This window comes from Camelus ferus, chromosome 18 (genome assembly GCF_009834535.1).
Source record: "Camelus ferus isolate YT-003-E chromosome 18, BCGSAC_Cfer_1.0, whole genome shotgun sequence".
In the NCBI taxonomy this organism is placed as follows: domain Eukaryota; kingdom Metazoa; phylum Chordata; class Mammalia; order Artiodactyla; family Camelidae; genus Camelus; species Camelus ferus.
In genome coordinates, this window is record NC_045713.1 from 5,889,987 (window position 1) to 5,912,784 (window position 22,798).

Consider the following 22,798-nt stretch of genomic DNA (forward strand, 5'->3'; position numbering starts at 1 on the left):
AAGGATTTCCACAAGAATTTAACGCGAATGTGTTTTCTCCCCCCAGGGAACTGGGCTTCTTATCACACGATCAGGGATCAGTTAAGAAACAGGGGTTGGCGCTGAGGTTTTTTGTGGTTTCTTTTGGGACATGTTCCTTAAAGAGATAAATATCAAAAAATATTTTCAAGCTTCTAAAAGCTGGCTGTGGAGAAAGTCCATGACTGGCTGAGACAGTTTAAGAATTCTCTGGGGGAATGCTTACTTCATTCATTCATTCATTCACTCACTCACTCACTAAATGTGTACTGAGAGTCAGGCTTACAGAGACGCAAAAATTCAAGCCCCAGGCCTGCCCACCCCGAGGACAGCGTGGGAGGGGACACACGGGGAGGTGGGGACAGAGAGCGCCAGGTTTCACAGAGGGATGGCTCTGCTTGGGGGTGGGGTGGTAGGTGGGTCTAGTGCGGCTGTGAGTGACAACACGGAGGTGAGGACAGAGGAAACGGTGCAGGTGCGGGGGAGGGCGGGCTCTGGGAGGGGAAGGGTGAAGCTACTGCAGTCGCCCCCGGGCCAGTGGTCCTCCAGGCAGGGGGGCCTGCATGAAGCTGGAGGCAGCGGAGAACAGGCCTCTTCCTGACCCCAGGTCGCAGCTAAAGGGAGCCCGACCAGAGAGACTGCGGGGCGAACTACAGTCATCAGTCCCTCTTCTGCTCTCTTCCCGCTCCCCTTTGTGGCAAGGGCAAAGTCTTCAGACAACTTTCAAAGATGCTAAAGACCCACAAAAGATAAGTGAAGAAAACTGGCTGTACACCATGGGGTTCAAACATTCAGACGCTCAACCTGAGGTGGGAATGATTCATCCGCAGACGTGCGCAGGAGCCTGAGATGTGTAACTCCATCCCGTCGGTGGCTCCTGGAGATGCCGTGTAAACAGAAGGTGTCTGTGGGGAATGTTCATATACTTGGAGAACCCCTGGAAGGTCCATGTGTATAAACAGTGCAAAACCAACAAGATGGTAACCCATGCTTAAGACTTAATGTGGTGAATTATTTTGGAACACGCCTTAGAAGGGTCCTACTTTGGAGTCCAAAATTACCTCTAACAAAATATGTATTTCAAATTCAAGGGTCTAGACGAAATAAGAAAAACTCCCCCCTCGAACAGGGGGGCATAATTCAGTCTCCTGCCCCCATCAGGTGCCAGCTCTCCCGGGCAGTTCTCTCCCAGACAGGGTTAACAGGAACCGGCAGGTCATCCCTGACTCCCAGTACCACCGCCACCCTCAGAGAGCGCCAGGCCCTTCCAGAAAGGCATTTCTTTCTGGTGGTCTTGGTGAAAGAGTTCAGGGGAATGAGCGGTTTCTGCCGGACAGGGGATCACAAGATCGCATGACTTCCTCTGAACGTCCCCAGCGCGTCGCGCCCGGGCCTGCAGCGCTCTGAGGCAACTCTTATGACTCTTCACAACACGAGGCCCTTCCCCAATTCCCCCGACGTGATAGGAACGCTATGAGAACGGATGGCACCATGGATATCGTATAAAATGGTATGTCCAGAGAGGGTTTCTTCTAGACAAAACATCTTTTGGAGAGATTATAGAAACAAAGTTTAATAAATTAAAATATAATACATGCTTTGGGTCAAGCAGTGTAAGCTGACAGTGGCTGACTGGCATCTTCTGGAATGGTTCTCGGGTTAGCAAGTCACTGGTGTCCACACACACGACCACCCAGAGCTCCATCAGTGCTTCACTGGGGCCTCTTTTTTGTTCTTTTTTTCTTTTTTAGTGGAGGTACTGGGGATTGAACCCAGGACCTCATGCATGCTAAGCACGTGATCTACCACTGAGCTATACCGTCCCCTCTCCCACTGGGGCCTCTTTTGGACACTTTTCCTGCAGATATGCATGTAGATATACAGACAGACAGACAGACAGACAGACACACACACACACACACACACACACACACATGCCAACAAGCTGACTACTCCATCTCTATCTGTGCCTTTACTTTTCCAGACTACAAGCTCCCCTGGGCATGGCCTTGTAAATAACAGACACCCAATACCCTATAACCTGAATACAGATTTGATTTCAAAAATGCTGTGCATGGTTCAGTCACTCTGCTTATCTTCCTTTCTTAGGGAAGCACGTCTGCAAAGTCATCCTTCCAGAAAAATTCAACTTGACCTGGGCTGGAATCTCAGCTCTGCCATTCAATAGCTAGGTGAATTAGGCTGTTTACTAAACTTTCACCTTTCTGAACCTCAGTTTCCTCCTCCCGTTAGGTAGGAAGGATGTCCCTGGCCTTATGAGAACAACGTCTGATACACAGTAGGCATCCAGGAAACATTTCTGAGTAAATGAACACAGTAAGTCTGAATGTGGCCATTACCGTGATGTGACGATGACAACCAAGACCTTGTCCCCATCTACACGTGCAACGTTCAGAGTCCCTGAACCTCTGTGTCTTTTACCCATGTGGCCTACAAAGCGTACCCTGTTCCAGGTGGGCACTCAGGTCACCTAACCTGATTGAGAGCAAGGCTGTCATTTCTTCCCAGGCACTTAGTCAAGAGCTTGCAATTTACGCTGCCGACTGCGGGGTGGCCAGCGTGCTCTCACGAACCCCTGCCCTCTCCAGCTCTTCCCTACTCCGTCCCTCAGGCTGCCAGTCACGGTTCATGGTGTCTTATGTGGGTCTTGGCAGAGAGGGCTCTCCCGAAGAGAAATTTCCAAAGGTGATCTCTGCCTGCTCGTCTGTAGCCAGGGGAGGCTGGAGTCCTCCAGTGTTACCTCGAACTCAGTGCCTCGCCCTCCTCCCCCAGATGACATGGCATGACCTCCCACGCCTGGCCCACGGGCACCTGGTATTTCTACATCAGGGAATCGGCACCGACGGCAGGGGAGGCCACTCACCACATTTATTCTTTTTTAAGAGTCCAACGAGCCTTTGGATCAGAGTGATCCTTCGTTTTCAACCTCCCCCTGTGTGCTGGAGATGCTCTCTTTCTATGTTTTAACATGTACCAAAGAGAGATTAAGCTAAGCGAGGCATGCCATTCACGAAGGCTCACTGAAATTATGCCTGCTAATCTTCTAAATGGCAAGAACATTATGCAATACAAAAGGAATCTTAGTAATTCTAAAGCTTTTACCCAACTGAGAAAGTTTTAAACTTAGAGAAACACATACTAGGAATAAAGAAGTTTAAAAAGGCCAGCCAAACTGTCCCCCACCCTGGACTGGGACAGCAGAAAGATCCAGTGGTAAGCGAGAAGGGGCAAAGGGCAGGGGGCAGAGGGCAGAGGTCAAGGCCTGGCCCAGGGCCCTGACTCACTTGAGTCATTTCACTTATGGAAACATGCAGGGCTCCCTGGTCTGAGCTGAGAAGCCCCGCTGCCCCCGCACAGCCTTTCAGAAGCCGGGACTTTAGGGTGATGGGTGACACCTGGCCACATTCCCCGAGGCGTTCTCAGGGCACCGTTCCCGTGGCCGGCACCGTTCCCGTGGCCGGCACCGTACGATGCTATCTCCTGTCTGCATCGGAACAGCCCTTCAGGTGCGTGGGATTATCCTCAGTGTGTAAATAAGAAATCTGGGGCTTGGAGAGGCTGCGTTTCACCTGAGGCCATTTGGCTATAATACAGACTTGGGGGCCGGCTGGCGCCAAGGCTGCTGCGCCCTGTTGTCTCCTGAGCTGTATTTCATCTGAAGCTGCCACAGGTGGAAGGCACAGCCTGTGTGCGCCGCCACTCGGGGTCCTCACTCCGAGCTGCCGGAGCACGCGGGCCCAGGGGTTCCCGCGCCGGCGTCCTCTCCCTGGCTATGTGGAACCCGGCTTCTGGCGAGCCCCACCTGCGGTGAGTGATCAAGAAGCCAATGTTTCTGATATACTGCATGTGACCCTGTGCCTGCCAGGAAACAAAATTCCGATTAAGGCCTGTCTGTGCAGAGCCAGGAGTTCACATAACCAGACCTTCGTCTCTCCTTGTGCAAAAGTATGTTGTTCCCTCTAAATGTGCAACTGGCTGTTTGCTAAATGTGAAGGTCCTCCGCATTCCTTGTCTGACTCAGGGGAAGGCCAGGGGCCTCGCCCCCAGGCAGGCACAGGATGGTGAGAACCGGCGTTCAGGGGCCCCCGGATGGGGACAGAGTGCAGCCACTCCAACCATGGGGAACAGAGCTGCGAGTGGGGCCTGCCTCCACCTCAAAGCTCGCACAGGGGAAGAAAGCCATGCGTGCAAGTAATGACACAGGGTGGGACAGAAGAAGGGCACAGGTAACATGCGACAGATGCCCAAGGGAGAGGCCTTCTCGCTGAGTCACAGAAGGAGGCGAGAGGTAGGGGGCATATGAGCCAGACGAGGCTTGGACACAGAGGTGAGCTGGGAGTGAGGCGTCCCAGAAAGAGGCAAATGAGCAAAGGGGAGAAAGAGGCGAGCCAAAGGTGACCAGGCCAGCGAGCCACTCGGGGACCCAGATGCAGCCTAAGAGGCGAGAAGGCCATGGCCAAGGGTGCAGGGATCAGAGTAGGGCACACTCCAGGAAGGCTGGCCCGAAAGCCGTTTACAAGACGAGCCAGAAGAGGCAGGCCTGGAGGTGAGGACAGTGATTGGGAAAGAAATCCTAGGCAAAGGTGGTAAAACCAGAACGGGGGTGGCGGTGAAAGAGGGAGAACGCGCTGTTCTCCAGGGCTGGGTGAGGGAGGTGGCGCGGGACCACGAGAAACCTGCTTCTGGAAATCCTGGGAGCCAGCAGGCCTGCCCGATAGGAAAACAGAATCTGAGGAAAGGAGGCCCTGGGAGCTGAGGGCAGGCCCGAGGCCAGAGCTCTCGGGGGAAGTCCACCGACCGGGAGAGGGAAACAGGACACGGACACTGAAAGGGACAACAGCAGGAGGCCAATGAGAAAGCCGAAGGCACTGGTGAGGGCATCACCCCAGAGAGAGAGCAGCGGGGTCAAAAGTCAGAGATTAAGACTGACATGACTTAACACAGCTCAGACTGAGGGAGCCAGAGGCCTGCAGACAGAGTCTATTCCTCTGGAAGGTCGGGAGCAGAGGTAGCGAGAGGGTGGTTCCCGGAGAGTCACTGTGATGAGGAGGAGGACAACAAAGTCCAAAAGAAATACATTTCCTGGTGGAAAACCTGGAAAAGCGAAGGCTCTCCTGCAGCCCCATCTGCCCAGCTTCCCGGCGCCCCCATGCCCCCAGCAGCCAGCGGTTTCTGGCCATGGTCGCTGCAGTGGTGCTGAATCTGATGTATGGAATGGCTTTATCCCACCTCTGCCACACGCATCTTGTTTTAGATTAAATCAGCTTCTGAAGATCAAGGGCCAAACTCATTTACTTTGTACCTTACCTTCCCTGAAAAAATAGAATCCTTTCTACCTGGAATCTAACAGGTGCCAGCATTCCAGGGCTCTCCTTTAAAGGAAGAGTGTCATGTGTTTAGCAATCAAGAGATTCTAATAAGGTTTCCTGCTTAAACAGCAATGAGACAACTGGCCTGGTCGTTAAACAACAGGTTACCACGTGCAGCCTCTAAGGCCGGTCTACACTAACAGCGACGGCCCTGTGTGCCAGTCACCTCCTGCCCATCTTTCGTTTTCTCCATCCCCCGGGTTAAAAGGAGAGCCTCTGAAATGGAACTTAGGTTGCAGGAACCTTACTGCTTCCCTGTGTCTGTGACTAATAACCAGACTTAAACTCCTTGGCCCTATCTTTCTGAGCTAATCTTCCATCCCCTACCCACTCTGCAAAAAAAAAAAAAAAAAAAAAAAAAAAAGATTGCTCTGGCTACACTCGCACACTCACCCTCATTCCTGCCCATTCCTCACTACCTTCCTCTCTGGGACCCTCTGGAACTGCTCTTTCTCTCAGGGAAAGGATCTAAAAGAAGCAGCACCACCTGCACCTCCAGAAGCGGATTACAGGAGGATCAGGATCTTTGTAGAAGGCAGAATGATCTCTGCTCTGCTTCCCACAGGCTGTGCTGGTGACTGTCTCCCTGAGAGACCCCACCTCAGCCAGGAGGGGGGCCGGGCCCCAGGGTGGATGGAGTGGAGAGGACATGGACCCCGAATGGGTAGGTCACAGTTCTGGGAACCAGGCAGGCGGGAAAGCTGCTCAGGAGGAAAGTGGCCAGTAAATCCGGACTCCGGCCTTAAATGATCCCTGGTTGGATGCAAAGGCGGCTCCACGGGTGAAGGCAGCGCTGTGGGGCTGGGCCTGGTCAGACCCCGCTTCTCTGAGCCTCAGGATGGGCGGCACTGAGCTCAGAGGAGAGCAAAGCACCCGGAAGGCTGGCGCAGGCGGGCGCCTGCGAACGGTCAAGAGAACTCCTCTTTTTAGAAGAAACATGCAAGCAGTACAGGATGGCGGGCCTGGGGCCAAGCACCAGGAGAAGCAGTCAGGCTCTGGAGGTGCAGACAAAGCTGTCAGGAAGGAGCAGTGCAAGGAGATATTCTGACACGTTCACTGGAGTTTTCTGTGGGTCCTTTCTGACTCTACCAAAGGCCAAGTTCCTCGTGACACAGGAAAACTGACTGCCTATGCCTTCAGGTTGGAAGCCTCTGCAGGAGGCAGAGGAGGGGCGTGAGGGGGACCCAGCCTGCAGAGTCTGCCCGTGACAAGCAGCAGACCATGCACCCCAGGCGTGGGAAGCTCTGCTGGCCAGCGGGCCTCCCACAACCAGCCGGCTGCCCAGCCAGGTTTTCTCTATGGCCCTTGAGCTGGGAATGTTATTTTACACTTTTAAATAGTTGCGTTTTAAATGAATAGGTAAATACCGACATAATACCCTGATTTTTGCCTCTTGCTCGGCAAGGCCTAAATATTTAGTGCCTGGCCCTGTAAGAGAAAGTTTAGGGCCCCCATCCATTCCCTCATTCTCTTCCTTTTCTCTCCCCCCGCCACCCCCCCCCCCCAACAGGTGTGTGAAGGTGAGAAGGATGAGCGTGGCTTCACATCCGGGATCTCAGGCCGCGTGGGCTGAGCCAGGAGCCCAGGGCCCACGGCAGCCGCATCACCACCTCCCTGTGGAACCTGGGCCACAGTACCCGCCTCCCCGCATGACTTCAGCTAAAAGGATGCTGTGAACATCAGAACATCAAATGAGATGTGGGATATGAATGTATTTTTTCAAAAGCTCAGAAGACTGTGGGGATAAAACTCATCATTTGAGGTTATTTATGAGCTGATTTATCAGCCAAATTTCTTTTCTTTTCTCATAAACGTGGAAGCCTGACATTCTCTCTGGGTCCACACAAATATAGTGTATGTGGGGGGACTCGCTTAGCTGACCAGAGCAGTCTACCCCGCGGCTCCCCGATCCAGTTTCACCACCAGGTCAAGCTGACCTCCCTGCTCCTCCCTGGCTAAGCCCATCCGGCCGGAGAGAGGCTGCAGCCGCTGGGAGAGCTCGCCGGCCTCCACCCTGTCGTTCAGAAAACCTTTCTGACCCTGCGTCCAGACTTACATGAAGGGAGACAAAAGATTGAGCCATAGTTTTTAGGAAACCCAGACCATCTAGACGTCCCACATAAAGCACCGAGCAGCTCAGGAAGATGAGTGATTCTTACATCTGAAGTCGCTCTAAAACGGGTCCCAATTTGAGTGACACCGTTGTGACCTTATTACCTTCCTTAATGTAATGGCCTATGATGGTCAAGTACACCACTCTGAGATGGAGAAATCTGAGTCTTTAAAAAGCCTTGGGCAGCCTTACAGAGCGGAGTGGCAGGGCTGGCCTGGAGTCCAGGCCCCTGACCCCCTGGAAGGCCCAGCTGTGACCATAAGAGCCCCTTCCCTCCAAGTCCAGGCACCACTCCCCACAGCAATCAGGTTCTACTATTTGCAAATACAAGGAAGGCGGTCAGCCCCTCCAGGCTACTTTCTGGGCAGCTGAGAAGTAACCTCCTTTATTATGACAGCTTCATCATGGAGTGTGTCAGGCGGTGGGACAGTGACTGTCCCCTGAGGGATCAGAGGACCTGCTCAAGAGGTGATGGCAGCAACTAAGAGGTCCTTGTAGGGAGGGAAGAACTGTAGCAGAGGGGGAGGCTGTTCACAATGCAGTTGCTGTGGGTGGGAGAGGCTGGGTGGCCCACAGCTGTCCTTAGATCCACAGTGACCCCCACCTACCTGGAGGCCCGCAAATACACTGTGATTCTTTGACAACCAGGAGTCTCATCCGAAAGAGCCAAGCAAACCTCATGACAGTCTCAAGCACAGAGGGGACTGAGTGCACAGAGGACCGTGGCCCAACCTCAAGGCATCCTTGGGCTGGGGAGGCCGCCACCTGAAATTCTGTTTTAGCTGCTAAGAGCCAGACCAGACCCCAGAGCCCCTCGGGGGCAAAATCTGTGAGGAAACATGAGGGGGAATGTGCCACGGAGCAACAGAACCACCCCAAAGCCCACAGCTGTTGGTGCAAGAGGGAAGGGACCAACCCAAACCTCCCCCGCCCACAGCTTGAGGTGACACGCAAAAGTTGGCACCACACGCCATTTCCCTCACTTCATACCATAGTTCTCTGACCAGTTCTTGGTGAGATTTTGGTAAATTAATCACATTCTTCCATCCACACAACTAAAGAATAAACAGGGACACCTCAAACTTCAGGACATTCAGTAGTAGCAGTGAAGCCCCATCCGAGCAGAAGTAAGGTGGCCTGTGACGACTCTCCCCCGAAGGAAGGAGTGGGTTTTGCTCAGCACACACTTACTGAGTGCCTGCTGTGTGCCCTGCATGTGCGTGGCTGGGAGGATCGGCCTGCCCTCTCCAGCTGCAGTTCCACAAGGAGGACAAACATGCAAATAATGGCAGCAGAGCATGAAAAAGGCAAAACAACAGCATTTCCAAGATACAGGCAGAGTTAAGAGGAGGGCAGGCCTTAGAACACACCTGGGCTGCTCCACATCCTCACCGGCTGAGTCACCTCCTACACGAAGCCCATCCAACCTCCCCCCAGCCAAGGAAGAACTGAGTGTTGGTTCTGGGTCCCCAAAACTCCAGACACCCTGTTTACAGGTCCCAGACCTCCCTGAGACGCCCCTGTGGGCTGAGCCATGCCTTACTGATGTTTCTGTTCTCAGCACAGGGCCAGGAAAATAGGGTGCATTTGATGTAAATGTCTGTTAAAGAAGGTAAAAGTGGAGAACAGGCATTTCTCTCCCCCATGCTTCCTCCTCCCCCTACCATCACAGCTCAATAAACAAGAGCTTTTCAGTTAAAAGCCAAGGAACCCAAAATGAAAAGTTACTTTGTTCAGGAGGGAGAGATCAGCTGGAGCTCTCGGGAATATCGGAGATAAACGCTCATGGATGCCCTTCCAGCCCAAGCCTGACGGGTGGGGGAGCTCAGTCACTTTTTAAAACACCCCAAGCTATCCCATGAATTCTCCAAGTGAAGGCTGCAGGACATTGGCCAAGAGTAAATAATGTTTTAAAATAGCTTTCCCTAAATACTGGTGAGCCCTCACCTAACCTGTTCGCCTTCTGGGGAATGGCACAGACCCCATCAAATAAATAGTTTGCTAAAAAGTGCAAATGAACCTTTGAAGGAGGATGCCTGGTGCCCACAACCTGGTTACTTGTGGAGGAATCTAATGCAGGATGAGGGTGACCGATTCTACAGGGAACTTTTTAAAGTTCAAAATGCATGGAATAGATGATGCTCTCCAGAGAAGAAACTGTTTAAAACTCTTTAGAACCAAAAAAGTTATTTCCCCACAAGGCAGATGAGAAAGAAGCTGGGTGAACACGTGCTCAGGAAAACATTTGGAAGTGGTTTCATTGACAAGTTGCCTGCTAGAGAGGCTGCAGACAGAGTCCGATTTCTATTTTAGTTCTAACGTCAGGAGGGGAGCTAAAGACACATGTGTCTCAAGTCGGGGCAGCTGCTTTTACAAACAACTCAAAATAGAGACGCTTGAAAACACGCTGCACCCACACGCCGCCGACAAGACCGACAGGCTCTGGTTTGGGATAAAGGATTTCATTTCCTTACCAAACGTAAAAGCTTCACAACCTAGGCCATTTTAAAGCAGATCTAATTCAATACATTTGTCAGTAATCTTAAACCCGCAGCCGGACGGCTCACGGGGCAGCCCAGACCCTCGGGAAGGTTTAATCTTGGAAGAGATCTGGCCGCAGCAGTCCTGCTGCAGATGAACACATCACCCTCTGTCAGGGGGTCTTCTCGGGCGATCTGTCACAGGCCTCAGTGGAGCAGAAACCACACTCAAATGCTCTAATTGTGGGGTTCGCTCCAGGAGTGGTGGCTGTCCTGCCGCCTGGAAGCAGCTGACATACATCAAAGAAAAGCTGGCTCCCGAGCTGGTGTCTTTGCCAGAAGATTGAGATTTCTAAGTAATCTTTTAACGTGGTCATCATCAATGAAGTTCAAAGGGGCACATGGAGGCACAGCCCGTGGAGAGTGAGGGGGACCCCACGGGAGAGGAGGTGAGAGCTGCCTTTCACGCAAGCACAACCAGGTAATGATGGGCACCCCAAGAACTGGCCGGCCCTTCTCTCCCTAACAATCAGCTCTCCCCACCTCGAGCTGGTGTGGGACAGCAGATGCTCCGAGAGACGCAGGATTTGGTGGCCCAGCAGGGCCATCGTGTCCTTCCTGCCGGTCTGCAGGGCCGGGAGGAGGGTGGCGGGAGGAGGGAAGCTCCGCAGGAGGCAGCGCAAAGGTGTGGCCTGAGGGCCAAGAGGAAACACACTTCAAAGCCCTGCCACAAACCTGGGAGGTCAGGGGCCTTTATCTATCATCCCCCTGACATAACAACTTCCCCAGACTTCAGAAAAGGAGGAAGAAAGAGCTGGATGCAGGCCTGTAGACCAGGAAGCAGCTCCCTGCCCACGTGGGCTGCAGAGCACCCTGGGAAGTGGGCCCTCCGCCCCGCCAGGGCCTGCTTGGGGCCCAGATGCCGAGGCTGCTCTTGTGGTTCCAAAAGGCCAATTTGTGTAAACAACAAGGTCCTACTGTACAGCACAGGGAACTGCATTCAATACCTTGTAATGGCCTATAATGGAAAAGAGTATGAATATATGTGTAACTGAATCACTATGCTGTACACCAGAAACTAACACAACACTGTAAATCAACAAACTTCAACTGAAAGAAAAAGGCCAGTTTTTTTCACTAGTGATGGGTTCACTTTCAGGAAGACTGAAGTGGGGAGAGCCAAGCCCCTCCCTTTTTCTCCTTCCTGAAACCCTACAGGCCCACGCAGGGTGTGGAAAAATGGCTTCTTCTGTGACAGGCAGTGCTGGCGGCAGATTAAACGGCGGATGCCTTTCAGGCAGTCCTGGGTGAACCTCGGCCCGGGGGATGTCCTGTGCCGGGACGCCCCCGCCCTGGGGCAGGAGCGGCTGCCTCATCTCTGCACGCCCAGGTTCAGCTCTGCAGTGGGGGCCGTGGTCGCCTAGGAAACGTGATGAAGCAGAGGCGACTTTTCCTGAGGCTCTGAAGGCACAGTACCTGGCTCTGTGTTAGTTAGGTCCTGGGGTGGAGACGGGGGGCACACAGCCCCAGGTCTGAGCCCTGCGGTTTCAGACATAGTAAGTGCGAGTGTGAGCTGAGTGGTTGACACGTGGATAGCGTGTGCTCCCGTGGCCCGGAATCCCTGAGACAGGGGAGGCTGGTGAGAACCACTGTGTGGGTGCCGGTGGGGCCAGCAGACCTGGGGAGGAGGGGGGCCTTACGTCCAGGCACTCTGATCCTTGTTAGCCCTCCCAGAGAGCCTCACCCTGGGAAGGGAGAAGCCTCAGCCCACAGCGGGGCTCTGAGCCGCACCTGCCGGCCTCCTCCACTCACGGGCTCGTGCTTCCAGCAACTTCCTAACCCCAACTGTAAAACAGGGAGGAAAGAAGACAAGCGCCCAGCTGTGGCCAGCCCAGTGCTGGGCTAAAGTGCACACAAAGTGCTGAGGAGGGGCCCTGGGAAGAGCGGCCCCATCGAGATGAGTGTGTCAGAGAAGTTTCTAGAGGAGGCTGCTTTGGACAGGTACTTAAAGGGGGTGCACAGTTTTTATGGGGACTCAGTGGATGGCAAGGTCAGGAGCGGGCCACAGTAGAGGAGAAAGAAGACAGCAAGGGGGCTGTATGGAAGGAAGGAAAGAAGGGAGGGAGGGAGGGAGTCATAATGGAAGCTCTGCATTTTGGAGCATCATTTCACTTTCTCCCTCGGTGTGTTCGCGGTGGTGCTGCCACCTCCAGATCTGCTGGGGGCCCTCCAGGCACACCTGGCGAGGGACAGACAAACCCAAAAGAATGACTCCCCGCAAGATGCCTGAGCATGGGGGACGGTATAGCTCAGTGGCAGAGTGCATCTTAGCATGCACGAGGACCTGGGTTCAATCCCCAGCATTTCCATTAAAAAAATAAAGTAAGAAAAACAAACAAACAAAAAAGATGCCCCAGCAGCTGGGCCCGGCTGCCGTCCACTCCAAAGGCCTGCAGGGATTCCGAGGGGCAGATGGGCTCGAGAGCCTGGGATCCAATTCGGTGCGGCTTTCCCACTGACCCCCTGCCCGGTACCGACCTGGGACAGAGGACGGCAGGTTGGGTGGTGCCCAAGGTCACCTTCCAGCCATCCTCATGTGCGCGGCCTCCCCGGGAAGTTCTCCTCCACAAAAGGTCAGACATCTCCACCAAAATGTAAAATAGGCAGATGGCCCCGCAGCTCTTGGATAAATACGCATAAGCACTGCCAAGCTGACTGCGAGCTACCCACCAATCTGCTGAGTCCCCGTAAACACAAATCGCTCTGTGTTCACCAGGATGATGTCGGCTTGCCTGCGGGACCAGGGCCAGAGCCATGTGCTTTTCCAGCATCGACCAGAGTTTGGCACAAATAAATCTTAAGTTTTCACCACTGCCATCTAAAGACATTTTATAATAGTCTACAGGGTTACTTCTTTTTTTTTGCACTTTTTAATTCTGTAACCAAAATTACTTCCCAAGTAAATGGTTACCTGAAGTTCTGCCAGCATTTATCATACCTGACCCGCACCTCAGAGATATCTGGTTAAGATCGTTTCATCAGAAGGCAGAAGGCCACATTGGACACCTGCAGGTTCAGCTGGTTGTCTTGTAAGATAACTCGTTCAGTTTTAAAAGAATGACAGAAACAGCAGGCGCTCTGCCACCACGCACGGTGCCTGCGGGTTGTACAGGCAACGTCCTCTGGAGCCCACGTGGCAGGAATAGGTAAGCCAGGGTGGCTTTAAGGCGCCTTCTCAGGAGAAGCTGAGGCAGAGTCCCAAGAAATCCAGGCAAAATAGTGGGAGCTGGGGCAGGGGGTGGGATGGCTTGTGCCTGGAGACCCCAAACCCCAACAGTTCTCCACAAAGGCCCATGGCCTGGCACCAAAACCGTGTTTCTCTTCTGCAACAAGACAATGCTCTGAGTTCTCAAATGCCTTCCCAAAACTAAACCAAGACCCTCTGTGACATCCTTGGAAGGCAGGTAACACATAGGTTACCGAAGGCAACAACAGAGAAAGGGGACGCCTTCAGCGCAGGTCCCTGTGCAAGTCTCTGGGCAGGGAAAGCCAATTCAAGGTGTGTGTGCGGCCAAGATGTCTCAGAGAGATTATCACCAAGGTATCACTAACAGATCTAGGAGACCTAGGTAAAATAAAAAACAATACAAAAATAAAAGGATGGTGACTCCTCAGGTATGAGAGAGAGAAAAATGAATGAGTCAAGGCCCTTAGGAGATAAAACCAGCCAGTCCTGGTACCACGTTGATAAGGGGGGAGTCCTTGTGCGGTCACTTCTGGGCTGCAGGCAGGCAGGGGTCTGTGGGCAATGGGGCCACCAACAGGGAGGTGGGGAGCTTGAGCAAGCGGAGACATTCGTCAGCCGTGGACACGCCGGGTTTGATGCACAGAAGGCAGCTGGGTAAATGGACCCAGAGCTGGTTGGGTTTGGAGCTCAAAGGACAGAGAATAACGAACTGCAGCTTTGGGAAGGGCCCAGCCTCCAGCATAGACAATGTAGGTGTAACGGGCCATGTGCTGCTCCCGGGAGCACCACAGTGACAGAGGGAGGGGACCCCAGGAAGCCAGGGAGGGTGTGATGAGGTGGGGGACCTAGGTGAGGGCAGTCACAGAAGAAGGGAGGAGTGCATTTTTGAGTGATGGGGTGATTAAGATGAGGCTTGAGGGAACTATATTCATTATCTTGTAATAACTTTTTATGAAAATCAATATATGTATGTGTATACACACACACACACACACACACACACACACACACACACACACATGCATGACTAGGACATTATGCTGTACACATTGTAACTGACTATACTTCAGTAAAAAAATAAATGTTAAAAAAAAAAAGATGAGGCTTGAGAGTGTCCTCGGCCCTTGGAGACACGGTTCGGGGATGGTGGCTGAGGCCAGAGGGAAGGGGTTGGGGACAGAGTGGGTGGCGAGGAGAGGACAACAGCCAGCAGGACCAGCCCTGTCCAAACTGCTCAGAGAGGTTCAGAAGCCTGCGTAGGCCACACAGCAAGGAAGCGTGGAGCTGCTCCTACTCTGCCCTGGGTGTGGGAGGGATGAATAAATTCATCAACCGCAGAGCAGTACGGTCTCGCTGAGCGGCAGTTTGCTTCTTTCCTGCATCAACAGTTCCCTGACATACTCGGAAACGGGAAGGTCAGTGCCCCTGAGGGAGGCCTCAGAGCCACCCCCAGTGGACGCCAGACACTCTCCCCTCACCAGAGCAGCTGCAGCTCTCAGCCCCCACCTCCCGCCGAAGTGTGGCAGCCTCTGACCTGTGACCTGGTCTTGGGCATCCCTCGAAATCTGCCCTGGACCGGCCAAGTGTTTTCTCCGGATCCTAACAGCCTTCGTGAGACCTGTCGCCACGCCCAGAAGCTGGAGAATGTTGGAAAAGGTAAGGACTTGGGGCTAAGCCCTTCTGCTCATACAGGGACAAGCTGAAGCCCAGGGAGACGGGACCAGAGCTGGATGCGGTCGGCGCAGCGAGCCCCGGCCCTCCTCGGGCGGTCAGAGGCCCCCAGACCCGCGGGCTGGAGGTCCTACACACTCACACATTTTTTATTATTCCCGATTGAAGATGGAACTATTTTATTTTCTAAAAGTATACAACTGCCATAAACAAAAACCCCGCAAATAATACAAGAGAAGATGGAAGCCTGGGCAGCCCGCACCCCAGGTTTAAGCCCCTAACAGTCTGCGGCTCCTCGTCCAGACACAGGCACCGCGGTCAGATGTTTGCTCTTTAGTATGTGGGTTTCCTTCTCTGAAATAAGACCTAAATCAGTGTCACCCCGTGGGCCATAAAGCCGCTCGGGAGGCATCTATTTCATTTACGAACATGCACGGAGCCCCCGGCTGGGCCCTGGGCACACAGCCGGGACGCTGCCTGGCCCTCCCTCCGGGACCCAGCAGTCACAGGTGGCATCTAAGGCGAGGTGGCAGCTGAGACCCAGCCCACTAGCTGGTCACCTCCCTTCCATGGGCCTGAGATCCCCAACTCCAGAAAGGAATAGGCTGGAGTTTAAGCTAGTGATTTACAAACTTTTTTGTGTCTTCAGTTGTAGAAGACTGTTTTCAAACAAAACTTTCCAGGGACGCACAATACCGCAGCACAGATGAAAACCGAGTGGCTCAGGCTGGAGATGGTGCGGGTGGTTTTTAGGCTGGCCCCCTCCCCACTGGCCCTGGAGCGTCAAGGAACTCACTGTGAACCTCCCAAGCCCTTTTCCGCCCTGACCCCCTGTGACTGTGGCTGCACTTTCCTGGGACACAGACCATGACTGCGGTCTCAGCAGTGACCCTGACCACCCCGCCCATGTGGCCGGCTTCTCTTGAGTACAACACTTTAGCCAGCCTTCTAGGGCCCTTCAACCACTCTGCCCGCGGTGGTGGTGGGAACCCAGTGTTTTGCTGCAAACTTTTCCTTATGGACAGTGTTTTCAATGAAGTGAAACTGGCAGTGCGGGGTCTCATGAGCCCCTGGGGAAGTGCTTTCCTTCTGATCCCAGGGTGGGGGACGCCAGCCTTGCCACCTGTGTCCCTGTGCACTAGTTCGCACCGGTGGGAGGTTTTAAAAGCACTGACTAGGCTCAGTCACGATATAAAAAAAAAACATACTGAAAGGAAAAAGGAACTCTGAAATCCTCCTGTGGCCTTTATTCTGTGACTGCAACTGGCCACCCTCCCCCTCCAGCGCATTCCATCAGGACCGTGAGCCGCACTGTCAGGTACAAAGGCTAAGGGCTGGGGGGTGACGGCAGGACAGACAGCCAAGTGGTTCTCCCCGACCAGACGCAGGGAAGTCCCGGGTCTTGTGACTCCCGTGCAGCAGCTACTGCGCTTATCTGGTCTGCTTTCAAGTTCATTTTCTCTATATACCCCCCTTGACTCTTTATCTGCACGCAGATGTTATTCTGACACAAAGCCGTTTACCCAAACATCGATCTACAGCAGATGCACCCAGAAACATGCACAGGAGGGAAGAAGGACCCAAACGGGCTTTCTCTCCAACTAACCATAGCGCTGGGCCCCACGGAGCCTTAGGGTCCCTCACCTGTCAAAGGGGGACATAACGGTACGAGCTTGGAGAAGTTCTGGGGCAGATGAGCAGGGACATACGTGGAGTGGAACCCGCGTAACTGCCATTTGCACCTGCTCTCCCCGGCGGGGCTGAGGCTGCAGGATCCACACGGGGGTAGATGACTCCCGCCTCTCAGCCTCTCCACTTGTCTCCACTGTGGTGAGGCTGTCATTTCATTCAGAGTTACTCCCCAGAGCATAAAAATCCACATACAAGTGACAGCCACAGAAAGTGTGTGCAGACACTACATTTCCAGTGTCTTCTTTTGGGGGTGGTGGGGGGTTCACATCCCCACCCTGGTCTACCGTGTCACTGCCCTCCTGCTCTCCATACACCTGGAATCTGTGCAGCAGGGGTGACAGAGTATTGGGGCAGGAGCTGAGGATGTGGAAGAGCTGGAGGAAACGGTGCTGGCGGGTCAGGACATGGCACCTGCCCTCCAGCTGGGCCCCAACTCACTCGAGAACCCAGGTGATCACCACTCCAGCATCAGTTTCCATCAAACCACATTGCTGCCCCCCATCAACTCCAAAATGCCCTCGAACTCTTAAACATCATGACCTTTAGCTGAAATTAATGCTGGGCATGGCCAGCAGTGACTTGGGTTTGGGTTTGGGTTTGGGTTCTGCCCCTTGGTAGCTCTGTGACCTTCTGTGAGAGCCTGGAAACCTTCCTAGTGCTTCTGAGCCTGCATTTTCCCATCTGTGAAATCAAGAGATGATTACCCCTCCCCAGGAGGCTGCGAGGTCACATGAAATAATGGCTGTACGGCGCCGAGCACTGCACCTAACCGTAAAGCCAGCCACTCCGGCTACTGGCATCCTTGTTACCATTGCTCAGTGCACACAGAGTCCTAGGCGAGGTATTCCTGGGGACAACGTTGGGATCAGACACCATCTGGGGTCTCTGGTTCCAAGTCTGGTGGCAGAGGGGGTGCGCCATGCAGGAAGGCAAGACAGGGCGAGGAAGGAGCTGTGGGCGGGAGAGAGGGCCTGGGAAGTTCACAGAGGGACCCTGGGTGTTGACAGGCAGAAAGGGAAAGAGGAGCAAGCCCAAGGGCCCTGGAACACGGCAGATTCTGCTCCTGGAGGGGCTCCGGATGCCTGAGTGTTAGGCAGAGACAATGTTTGGTACTGGCGAATGGGACGCATCTCAAAGAGCCCTGGAGTGTGGTCAATGTGGAGGCCTCGTTCCAAAGGCCCTGGGGAGTCAGGAAGACCCTGAGGACGATGGTGATGGAGAGGGTTGGTCAGGCCACAGCCAGAGACTGGGAGGCTGTCCGCAGGCTGCAGGGTAGGCCTGAGCAGCGCAGTGCCTTGGGAATGAAAGGAAAACAGCAGCCGAGAGCCATGGGACTTCGGGGAGATCTGAGGCAGGAGGGGAAGGGGGACGGAGGCGCTGACTCATCGGAGAGGCCTGCGGCTGGTGGAAAGGAGTCTTCAGGAAAGCTAAGCCGCCCAGGGCGTGGACACCACAAATAGAGCTTCAAGCTTTCACAGCCGCCGGGAGAGGTGACACTTTCTTTGCAGCTCACTGAGAACTTCAGGGTTCAGTCTGGATTTCTCACCTCCGACCCCAGCCCCCTAACAGGGATGATACGAGCTGTGAGGAGTGAGCTGGGGACACTTAGCAGACACCAGGGTGACTCATTCCGAGCAGTTTCTGCCACCAAGACCGTCCCCTTTCCTGACCTTGGCTTTTCTTGTCAATAGTTAGTTTAGACGTCTTTCCAGGGTAAAGGACACTGTGTATTTGTTTTTAATCTGCGTAAGGAATTGCACGGGGCCAGGCTGATTCTGTTAATTTGCCCTTTCATGTCTGACCAGCTCTCCTGAGGCCCCTCCGATCGCCGGGACACCTCAGTGACCAAGAGGGACGCCGTCCCTGCCCTTGTTTCATGCAGGGGAGCCCGACGGGCTCCACGGCCACATGGAGTAACCAGGATAACGAGCCCTAATGGTCAGCCACGAAGCACATTTCTGTTTTTAATTTTCTTTTCTTTTCCTTTTTTTTTTTTTTAAAAACACATTTCTCTTTAATGAAAAAAAATTTCAGAACTTTCGTAACATGACTCTAATCTACCACGGACTTCAAAATAAGCAGTGGTCTTGGACTCATCATTTCTTCCATGAAACTCTATTAGGAACTATTGCCAGTAAGTTACTGTGCTCTTAGAGTATCTGAGTTGGAATCGAACGGTGGGTCCTACAAAACCCCCTCCCCGCGAAGAATCTCACGATTAGGACGAAAGCAGTGCCCCCGAGCCCGCGGCGCCTTATGCGAGGACACCTGCACGCATCCGGTCCTGTGCATACGGCGCGGGCTGCGTGCTGGGCACTGTGATAGGATGAGGTGGCGCTGACCTGGAAGTAAACGAGGATCACAGCCCGTCACGTTCCTCAGAGGCAGAGGTCCTGGGCTGGCAGGGTCTCTGCGGAGCAGTGAGGGAAGCAGAGATGGGGCAGGAGCGGGAGCAGGGGGACTGGGATGCAGGCAGTGCTCATGGAATTCCACGGAGCCCAGCAAGCCCGGAGACACGCTAGGGCAGTCATCATGGCTCCCGGGGAAGGAGTCGGACTTGGCCTTGGGCCACAGGCAGATGCTGAAGGATCTGAAGTAGGGCCCTGAGAGGATAAGCTTAGTGCTGGAGAAAGAGCATTCGAGATCAGTGACCCCGTGGGACAGTGGGGACGAGGTCTGGAAAGATGCCTGCTCTAGAGCAGTGGGGTCCAGGGTCAGGCCCTGGTCTTCTGACGCCAACCCAGTACTACTTCTTATCTCCGGAGCCCCACCTGCTTCAGGCCACGGGGCCCACGGGGCTGGCCTCCATGCCTCGTCCCTGGGATCCTCACGGAAGCAGGTGAGCAGAGACCAGGCCTGATCCAGGCTGCGTCCCTCCCCAGCACGATGATGGGGCCCCTGGAAGGGCCCTGCCTCTCGTCCTCCTTGGGAGGATTAAGTAAAAGGATACAATGGAGCACGTAATAGGTGTTCGGGAAATGCTTCTAGTTCTCTCTTAAGTGAGTCACAAGATGAATAGGGTTTTAATCCAATCAACTGAGAGCACAAACATTTTTGTATTTTCTTTCCTTGTAGAAAGAGCTCTGCATTCTAAGTAACAAATAAATGCCTTGAAAACAAGCTCTTGGATCGCAACCAAAACAAGGAAAAACATGGGAATTCAACATTCTTCTTGGGGAAGATAGAACCACTGATCTCAACTGATGAAATTTTACAAAAATATCAAGATCTAACCCCGAGTGCATCATTACCAATTCCAATTACCAAGTGTTATTATCACTTGAGCAAAATTACACATAAAGCCAGGCACCATTTCCTAACTGTAAGTGTTCTTAAATTGTCTACCAGGGGCTCTGGTTCACATTTCAGTGGTTTAACAGGCTCCAAGCTTCCATCGGAGATGCACTGGCTTCAGCAGCTGTCGGGCCTGAGACAGCCCGGGTCCTCCTCCCAGGAGGGCGCCTCAGAGGCCAACAGCACGGAGACACTCTGGAGTGTCACTGTGTCAGGTGCCTCGCTCCACAGAAGCCACATTCCTCGAAAAGGTTCTGGAAAGTAAATTTCTGCAGCCCTACTGCGTAGCCTGTTTATAGAACCCCTGTGGGAACTTGCCCTGAAGAACAAGGAAGCTTTTGTGACAGTAAGATTCACCCCACATCAGTCTGCTTTGTAAGTTGCGTTTCTCACGCTCAGCGACACCATCACTATTTACTGGGCACTGTGCTCTGTACCCTGCGCTGCGCTACATGCTGTTTTATGGATCCCATTCAATCACCATAACAGGAAAGGGGGCGGTTCCTGCTGCCGGTCACATTTTACAGAAGAGGAAACTGAGATCGGGGCGCTCAGGGATGTCTCTAGGTCACCTGGCCAGCCACGGGGGCACCCACAAAACGTAACAACACGTCTCCGCTGCATCTCTCTGCCTGTTCTGGGACTGTCAAGTCTGCAGTGCACATGGTCTTGGACTAGAACTCTCAGCAACGCTGCGGGTGACCTTGGAGCTGCCACCATGACCTTGGATGAGCTGCTTCAGAAGGCAGCCAGCTCCTCTTGGCCCCGGCTCCCCACACCCTGCCTGAACTGCAGGTACCAGCTGTGTCTGGGGCACAGCACTTCCCTGTGTTCCAATCTGAACCCCAGCTGAACCCCGGGGGTGGGGGTGGGGGGCTGGCTGTGTCCCCCCCAGCGCAGGAAGCCCCTTCCCAGAGACGCTCCATCTCCCCCCGTCTGCCAGCAGCAGGGCAGCTCGGAACCAAAGGTGAAAGTGTCTGAAAGCCAAGACTGTAGACTGTATACACACAGCAATTTGTTACTGTGAAAAACCATCTGTTTCTCGGTATTACAATCCTCAGAGGGCAAATTATAGCTAGCGTTCAACATAAAACATCAATTTAAACCATCAACTATTCATAATTTCAATTCTTTATTGGAAACCAAGGACATAAATGTCAGGGAATAAAGCAATATTTCTTTTATTAACTGTTCCATTCATCTGGCTATTAAATAAAACCAGGGCCCCAATAAATGGCAGGAGTCCCTGCCTGACAGCCACACCAAATAGCTCTATAATTCTCAGACATTTTAAACCAACGAAAACTGCATTATTTGAAAAGTTAGAAACTTTCATATATAATAAAATTAAGATTAATGCGCTCTTAATACCTTGCGAAACTGTTTGCAGTGCCCTCGTATTCAAATATATTTCTTCTGGTACGTTTTATTTTTAACCAGCGCTCGTTTTGTACCGAGAACGCGCTGGTTTTATGACCAGGCTTTGCATCGGATGCCAGCCACCTCCAGTGTTCTTCTCTGACATCTAGTTTTCCCAGGCTGGAGCCACTTTCCACTGCTGGGCCTGGGCCGTGCGGGGCATCACTTTGAAAGCACAGCTCTGGGAGCACGAGGCCCGTGGGACACTCACAGAACAGTTACATAAAGGTGGCCTGATCTAGTGCAGGGCAGGTCTGGTTGCAAACAATTGTTTTATTATTTTTAAAGAGAACAGTCTGAGCACTTGAAAAGGAAAGCCACAAAAGATGGAGGAGGATATTTACTTGAGTGCCCTTTGTGGCCTAGGACCAATACCGAGGTTTCCATATATGTTGTCTCGCAACCATCCTGCAGGGTGGATACATTTTACAGATTAGAAAACAGGTATAGAAGGGTGACTCACCCACTCATCTTATCCCTAGGAGGTACACGTACATGTTCACCGATGAGGAAATAAAGATAAATAAGACACAGGGCCCATACACAATACCTTACAGTCCGCTGGCTGCGATCCACACGTAAGTGACTGCTGAGTGTGATGGGCCACAGCAGGGCGGGGGTCCTGCAGCAGGAGGAAGACTGAACCCCACACTCCGCGGAAGGAGGAACACTAGGTGATGGATGGGACATGGGGAAGGAGAGCTCCTGGGGGAGGAGCCCGCACTTGGGCTGAGTTTTATGCAAATACTTTCTTTTCCCTTTCTTTTTCAAGATTTAATTTCTACAAGAGGAGTTGCTACCTTAAGGAGAATTATTTTAAGGAGACTACAAATGACAGCATTAAAGAGAGATTTTTTTTAATTTGAAATGCCCACAACCCACCCCAAATCCTGAGCAGAGTTTTACTCTTCTGGCCCCACAGTCCTTGTGGCCGGCCTCGTTGTCGCGCTAACATAAACATCTCCACATTTCTGAACAGTATTGGTGATTTTAGATTTTAGTGGCTGTGTAATATTCCTTCTGTCAGTAACTACTGGCTGCATGAATGAACTGGCTGATTGACAAGGGCTTCACTCGGGCACAACACACTGCAATCCACCATACACTACGGGGGTCCTCTGTCCCTGCCTGGGGGGATTAACACTGTCCTTGTGCAGATGAGGAAACTCAAGAGGCCCTGTGACCTTTCCTTCCTTTCCTTAACACTAAATCCAGAGCTGCCTCCCTCCTGCACTGTCTACAAGATGAGAGTGTGTTCAGGGACTCTGGTGTTGGTGGTGTGTATGGGGTGGGGGGTGATGGAGGAGGAGGGGTAGGCTGATGGCTACCGGACACCCCAGCCTCTTCTGCTTCCTGGGGACACGTCAGCACTCCCCACGACAGAAGAGGTAAACGACTTTTTATTGGTGTATCACTGGCCGTAGCTGAGTCATACCTTTTAGCCTGAAATGCAGGTCAAGAGAAAATCCAGCCA

At 53.0% G+C, this 22,798-nt stretch overlaps 1 protein-coding gene and 1 long non-coding RNA gene across 13 annotated transcripts in view; one reads left to right on the forward strand and one right to left on the reverse strand.

Moving 5' to 3' along the window:
* Positions 1 to 22,798, reverse strand: part of CUX1 (cut like homeobox 1) — a 354,203-nt gene that overhangs the window by 194,118 nt on the left and 137,287 nt on the right. The gene's annotated exons all lie outside the window — the stretch shown is intronic.
* LOC116657466 lies at positions 9,782 to 21,409 on the forward strand. Its single transcript, XR_004312564.1, has 3 exons — positions 9,782 to 10,482; positions 14,637 to 14,904; positions 19,687 to 21,409. It is a non-coding gene; the product is annotated as an uncharacterized LOC116657466 (long non-coding RNA).